Consider the following 7,950-nt stretch of genomic DNA (forward strand, 5'->3'; position numbering starts at 1 on the left):
AATTATGTCAGGTGTGAAGAAAAAAGTGCTTATTAATGCTTGATATTTTAACTGTAATTGGAAAGGTTTAGAATTTATCAATGTCACCCCATAGGAGAGGAAATGGATACTACTAGATGTTAACATGGTTTCCCAAATAAATGGGATTCAAACATTAAAGCCGTCGAGCAATCCATTCTGACCCATTTTCTCTCCTCTTTAGCCCAATCTATAAGAAGGGACGGGCTAAAGTAACGGCTCGCGCCGTGTATGTGTGTGTCTGTGTCATGCAAAGGGCGCCACATAAAGCGATGCGCTTTTGCGGGTACTAACACCGTAATTTAGTGCGATAGACAACAGAACCGGCACAATAAAAGTTGACAGTCGCACCATTTCATTTCAACATGGTGGCCAAAAGAAAATGGAGGCAATGGGAAAGTGACGAAGCATAATCATACTAATATTCTAAACTGATAAACTGAATATCAAGTGATTCTTTACACGATTACTGACCTTAGTCAACTACAGTTACAGGCTTATAATTTCATGAGGGGCGGGCTTCGGCGTGTGCCAAAAAAAACGTTCGAAAACGGCAAAAATGAGGGTTCTTCTGAGAACCTTTTTATCGGAAAGGAGAATGTGTGCGATTACTCGGTACGTGGTTATATTCATTTCAACATGGCGCAAAACGGAAAGCTTGTTCATAGAAAGGCGCATTAAAAATAGAAAGGTGGTCTCAAGTACCGACTTCTAATCGTTATGTATTACTACAGTACATGATCGTAGGCATTTCAAAATGATAGCAAAGAAGAAAATTGAGGACAACAAGATGGTGGTTAAAAAAACAGGAAAGGCGAACGTGGCGGATTTCTATGCAGCAAATATTTGATAGAAAGATATCCTTAGTAATGTAATGATATTTAGTTTTCCATTACCACTGCAGTATTCGCGTTTTTTGATTGTAGTTAATTTTGAGCTTAACGTCCCGTTCAGAAGCGAGGCTATATGAGACATGGACCTACTGATTAACTTCAAATCCAAACCACATGAGCTCCCGCCGGGTCTTCCACGCCAAGGGCGCGTACGCTAAAAATGCCGTACTTTCGTAACCTCTTAGCTACGAAGGAGCTCGTCCAAATTAAACTTTGTTTTATAACTTTGAACTATTCTAAATCATATCAATAATTTGGTGTAAAATGAACCTACTTCACATAACACAAGATATTATGAAGTCTAGTATGAAGAAAGGAAAGAGGCTGAAATATACTACTGAAACGTATTAAACGTCAGATCTAAAAAGGACAGTGAAAATTATAGTGGTAATAGAAGTAGTAGTAATATTAATATTGAAAAAACCGTAATATTAATTAAAGTAACAACATCACGAATACGCTCAAAGTAAGAAAAAATACTCGAATCCGAGAGAGTTCCCTATGTCGTAAGGCAATCAAAAACAACAGGTGCATGACGAAAGCAAAGAGGAACATTTTACAGTAAGTTCCATCAAAAACATACAATCTGTTCGAAAGTTATCTTTGGACATCACAAAATCACATACAAAGACACAGCGCGATCTAGAGTGAACTTCGCACCGAAAATTCAGAAAATTTGTTTCAATGATACTCGAAGTCTAGATATCACACGGAATTTAGACAATCTCAAATACTCAAAGGGTTTCAAGTACCGAATAATAAATTCTCAAAATCAAAGTTCGATGAGTCTTCAGCCTTATCGAACTTCCTTACCTCTATTTACGGTATATGAGAAGCCGTCTGCATCCAGAACTTTTAATTTAAATCCTCGAAACCAGATAAAAAAAAACTTTCCTTTTTCTGCCTACCCTGTTGACAAACGGTAAAGTGGCAGTTTGTAGATTAATGGGGCCTTATGCAGAGTCGTTTTGGCGTATAATTAGCATCATACTAAATGCCTGACTGCTGCAGGAAACATGTTAGATGAACTCTTTAATATGTCACTAATCATGGGACAAAACGACTCTGGATAAGGCCCATGGTATCTTGGATTCCAATCCTTTTCTGGTGATGCATGTTTTATCTTCCTTTCTCTGTCCTGTGTGTTTGTTTCTCTGCCTTTCTCTCTCTCTCTCTCCCTTCCCTGACAGACTACTTAATCCTTGAACATACATCAACATTGGTCTTAAAGACATGTGGGTAGAAACTCTTCTTTTACTTCATTTCAAGAGAGGCAACTTTTAAAATGAACATAATGCGTATATGTAGTACATATGTCGGCCTACACCAATGATAACACCGATTGCATTGTTTCTTCCAGATATTTCATTATTTGCTGCTTTCAAACAAATCGAGTCTCTCAAATTCGTTGAATTTTTCTAACACTTCGAGCGTCTCAAACAATTCGAGACTCGAAAGTTCGATAATTCTATAAAATTAAAATTTTTATCGACGAAACGGTTTTGAAATTTTATCGAATTGTTATCGATTACTCGATTATAGGAGCAGCCCTAGGCCCCTTCCCAGAAGCAAACCTGGCTTTACCCAGAATTTTTCTATTGGACGAAAATAATGTTATTAATTTACCTCAATTTACACATAACAATTTCAATGATGCTTGAATTCGACATACTTAATAGTATCTATACGCACGGTGGCTCAATGGTAGAGCGTTCACCTCCGGTGCTTGGGGTCCCTGGTTCGATCCCAGCTCGCGCCGTGTGGACTTTGTCGTGGACAAATATCGTGCTCGTGGGTTTTCTCGTGGTTCTCCCGCTTCGAGATAAGAGTAAAAAAACGAGATAAGAGAACGCCCTTGTGTAACAATTAACGGCAAAACGTTGAATTACGTCTCGGATATTAAATTTCTTTGTCTATGCGTGTCAGATACATTAGATTGGAAAATTCACATTCAAAAATTATCTATTAAATTGGCTCAAACCTGTTACTTGTTGAAGCTTTTACGAAATAGTGTCAGTCAGCATGTTTTCCTCACAACTTATTTTGGACTTTCTCATTCTAAATTGAAATATGGCATTATATTCTGGGGATGTACTGCACTGCTAAATTCCATATTTGTTTTACAAAAGAGAGCTTTAACCCTTAAGAGATCCGGGGTTTTTGGGCTATTTTTTAGACTTTCATCAAGCAGCTACTGCATCGTCACTATTTATCCTAGGATCATGGTTCTTACCTCGTTCTCTTCAGAATGGAGCTGGCTTTCAAATGATACCACTTGCATGCTCATACCATATACCAGGAGCGGGGAAAATTTCGGAGGGATTTTTTTTTCAGGCACTTTGGGCCCCACTGGAGCGGCCATGTGTGAACGTAGCCATCTAAAAAAAATCGGATAAATGATTACAGGTGTGCCTGTGTGTGTGTGTGAGAGAGAGAGAGAGGGAAGGGGAGGGAGAATGAGTGAGTGAGAGACAGATAGTCTATCCGTCCTCAGATGGCTGCTACTGTTATAGTGTATATTTCGAAAAAGTCACCCTGAATTCTTCTGAATTGATGTAAAACTGTTACGTATTTTAAGCCTATATTATTCGTCCAGGAAGCAATCTGCCCCCTCCAAACTACGCTTCTGGATCGCAGTAATAGATTTATTTCCGTTTTACATCTTCATCATTAAACTCTGTGATAATTTCAAAGTTTCCCCGGATAGGCTTACCATACGTCCGGGATTCAATCCGGAAAATTGTCTGAAATTAACTAATTTCCGAAATTTAAGGGAAATGGAAGGCCATTTAATTTCACTGTGTTTGGTCAAATGGTTGACTTGCAAATTTGTCTTGTGCTGATATTTGTGAAAAAATCAGTAGCGATAAGGTGTTCTTCGGAAGAATACCCCAAAAAATAATTTAGAAAATAACTAAGACAATAATATAAAAATTTATTCTAAGTAATACTTCCTGTGTATGTGTGTGTGTGTCTGTCGAAAAAGCAGTCCCTTTCTGCACGCTATCCTTTCTCCTCACAAATACAACTTTGCAATAACTTATCAGATGATAAAAGTTGTCTGATTAGTTTGGCTGCAAGAAGAAATCATTGGCTACAAGAAACTTTCATAATATTCGTACTTTCGATAATATTCGTACTTTCGATAATATTCGTACTTTCGATAACACCCGAAACTTCGATAATACACGAAAGTTCGATAATACTCGAAATTTCGATAATACCCGAAACTTCGATAATACTAAAAATTTCGATAATACCAGAAACTTCGATAATTTCAAATGCTCAGTTTCGAGTAACCGATGAAAACTCGATAAATTTTTACTCCGGAAGTTCGATAGGTCCTCAGCCTTATCGAGCACCCCTAGAGGGGGCCAGCCATCCCTGGCCTCCCTCTAGTTCTGCCTATGGCAGTTCTAGAGAACTTATATAAGACTCATTCGGTTTCCGTCAATGTTATGGATATTTTCATTGACTGTTTTTCATATTCTTCCTTGCTTCTTTGCTTAGGATTTGAGACAGTAAAGAACATGCAATGAATTTAGCACTGTGATTTGGCATGGTTTACTACTGCAGACATAAAGATATGACCCAAGATATATTTCGCAAAAATATTGATATTTTTTAATGGAATGTGACATACACTTCTTGAGGTTCAAAATCTTTCTATTTGGATTTAAAATAAGTTGAAAACGATCGAGTGTACCTCCTCAAACATAACCAAAGAATTTGCTTTTCTCTTGAGGTATCAATTATACGACGCGAGAGGAAAATTTACTTGACAAGATACGAGACAAACGAGCTTTTTTCAACAATAGCAAATACACTTTCAGACACATCACCGTTATGACACTAAAAATGATATTAAATCTCTAAGTTTAACGTCCCACATTATGCCAGTTAGGCTAAAGGAGACAGTCGCAATGAGAAATGAGTGAAATGAGTGAAATTGTTAAATAAAGAAAGTGGGAGGAACGGGAGAATCTCGAGAAAACCCACGAGCACGGAGTTTGATCACCACAAAGTCAACATGGCGCGAGCTGGGATCGTACCAGGGTCCCTAAGCGCCAGATGTCAACGCTCTACCACTAAGCCACCGCGTCCCCACCGTTACGACGCTCTTTAAAATAAGATTTTCATGCTACCTTACTAGCATCTGTTACTGTTCAACAAGATAAGATAATTGTTAGATGATTAATTGTTTGGTATAATAAAATCTCAATCGCCGGATGTTGGATAGGAATAGGTATGCATTAGTTGGCATTCACAAAATGGCGATCTGTTGGTACGGAATACTTTCCAGGCTTAAGAAAGGGGCTCGAGTTTACTATCCCATAAAATTTTAAAACTTGATTCTCCTGAAAATGGGATTTTCGGTATTTTTAAATAAAAATGGAAGTTCTTTTCACGCAGAGGTAAACATGTATTATTCAACGAGAGTATTGCTGCGTAAGTATTGAGGTTTTATGGACCTGCGTCCTAATAATAGTTATTGTCAAACCATTACAAACGTCAACTACTTCTGAAATGCGACATGTAAAAACTAGCTAAAGAGAACACGACAAACCCTCATTCAAATTGTCATTTAAAAAGGTATGGTCACCTCCCCCAGAAAAAACAAAACTAAATGGATTTAACCACTTATGATCCTCAGCGTCCCAATTCTACAATTTTACTTGTTTCTATCTCTACCAACTGCGAACTGAGCAATTTAGGTTGAGTGCTTGAGCTAATTATATGACGTTAGTTGATATCTCCATTTAAGGTAGTTCTCCATTTTGACAGATGCATTCTGCTTTGAATGGTTCAGTTTTCTGATAAATTTTACATTGAGGCGATTAACAGATATTTTGCGTGTAAGAAAAGATTTAAGAAAAGATTGCGTGTAAAATTTAATTTGACAATGATTTCCTTTTGCACATATGAATTGCATTAATTCAGTCATCAATTAATTTGGATAAATATGTTCAATGAAAAATTAGTTTTGTAAACTTTTGATTCATTCTCCATAATAGAGATTAGGATTTTATATATTAGCTGAGCAGCTTAAGTTGAGAAGCAGAGCTAATTACGTATGTGACGCTAGCTGATGTCTCTATTAGGTAGTTCTTCATTTTGACAGATGCGGACAGTTTTAAATGATTTTAGTTTTGTATTCTTTTTATGCTATAGTGTGAAGAAGAGGAAGAGAGTTGAGTGGAAAGACCTCTACAATTATATTTTCCTTTTACATTTACACTTACATGCATTTCCTCCTTTTATTTTTCTTTCCTTTTTTCATGCTACACTTTTCACTTTTCGTCCCGTCCATGTGTGTCTTTCGCCCTCTTTCACTGTCTGAAATGCTTTCCCGATTTTGACAGTAACTTTTACGTTTCTTCAGTGGTCCAAGTGAGACGCTATGGGTAGTGATGGGCAGTGGAAATATTCCCGGTGGTAAGAAATTTAAAAATGGGAATATTACCGGGTTTTTCCCTGGCCTATAAATTCCCAGGAAGGAGTTTATTTCCGTTTCTTTACTTTATCTTCCAATTTATAAGAACAATATGACTAATTACTTTATTTTAATATATTATGACCTACCTCTAGAATTGAAAGAATTTGGTGGTTAAAAATTTAAATTTTTTGACAGTACTTTATATAAGTACTGTAGGCAGTAGGGGATTTGTAAACCGTAAAGGTAAGTAGAAGTGATTTATGTAAGAAAAGAAAGTGCATTGTTAATAACGAACATAGAAAACAACGTCCCCTATGGGGCTCTAACCCGCCTTCACTCGCTAACGCTCGATCGGAAATGTTATCTAGATTTAATATCGGTAACGTAATTTAACGTATGAAGCCATGAAACAACATCGGAATATAATATCGCAAAAAAGTAGGTGAAAAATCTGACCCGCCAAAGGTAAAAAATCGCAAAAAGTAGCAAAGTACTAATTTGCAAATGATAAATATTTACCCGCAAATGTTGACAAAATGGTAGGACATGTGTGTTCTGGCAGTTGCGCAACCTAATTTGTTTATAACATTTAGAAATTGCATGTTTATAATATCAGTAGTAGAAATTTAGAAACTCCACTAACATGTACATTTAAACTGTTTAGCGGTTTAAAAGTATGTGGGCCTAGTATATCATTTTTGAAACATATTTACTTTTTTAGAACATATTGTCAATAAATATCCATTTTGCGTACTCTCTAAATATAATAAAATATTATTAAAATAACATCGTTCAGAATATACATTCTAAAGAGTCCCTTGGGGACAACAGTAATAATATACTGTGACATAAAAGCGGGTTTAACTTTGAAATCATAAAATAGTAACGCAATGCAATTTTCTTTGTGATTGTACATAAATACCCACTTTTGGGAATATTCCCAAAATATATCTTTCCGGGAATTTACCCATCACTAGGTATGCATGGTATGCCATATCGCCTCTGGTTTTTCAGTGATGAAGGCATACCGCCTCTGGTTTTTCAGTGATTAAGTCATACGATCACTGGAGAGTAGATGCTAAACACCTTTAATCCATCCATTTTTATACACAGTAATTGACAAAGAGCTTTGCACGTAAAAGGATTTTTTCTTATGTAGAAATAATTTGTAAGTTGACAACATTGACATATTAATTATCTTTTGCCTACCTTTTGTTTAAAAATGAGGTTGATTCGAAGAAATGCATCTAGTTTATAGTAATGAATAGTTGACTTCGTCACTGTGGGAAAATTTCCAAAAACTTTCCCATGGGAACGCTCCCTGGGCGTTGGTTGCTTAGTTGCTAAGCTAATATACGTATGCCCATACTCTTGGACAGCTACCAGCTATAGAAACAAGATGAAACAAGCTTTTTCCTCTTCTTCGTCTTATCTTGTATTCGCTAGTTACTTGAACCCCTCGCCACTCCTGTGATGAGCTTAAGCGGAATGTATGTGTTTGTGTAGATCATTCCGTTAGCAGCTATTGCAAAGGAAGAATCGTGAAATTAAAAGTGGCATCGTCAATGAATTTATTAGATAAGCTTAATGTGCCATCAATGT

This window comes from Thermobia domestica, chromosome 18 (assembly GCF_964235325.1).
Source record: "Thermobia domestica chromosome 18, izTheDome1.hap1.1, whole genome shotgun sequence".
NCBI classification, from domain to species: domain Eukaryota; kingdom Metazoa; phylum Arthropoda; class Insecta; order Zygentoma; family Lepismatidae; genus Thermobia; species Thermobia domestica.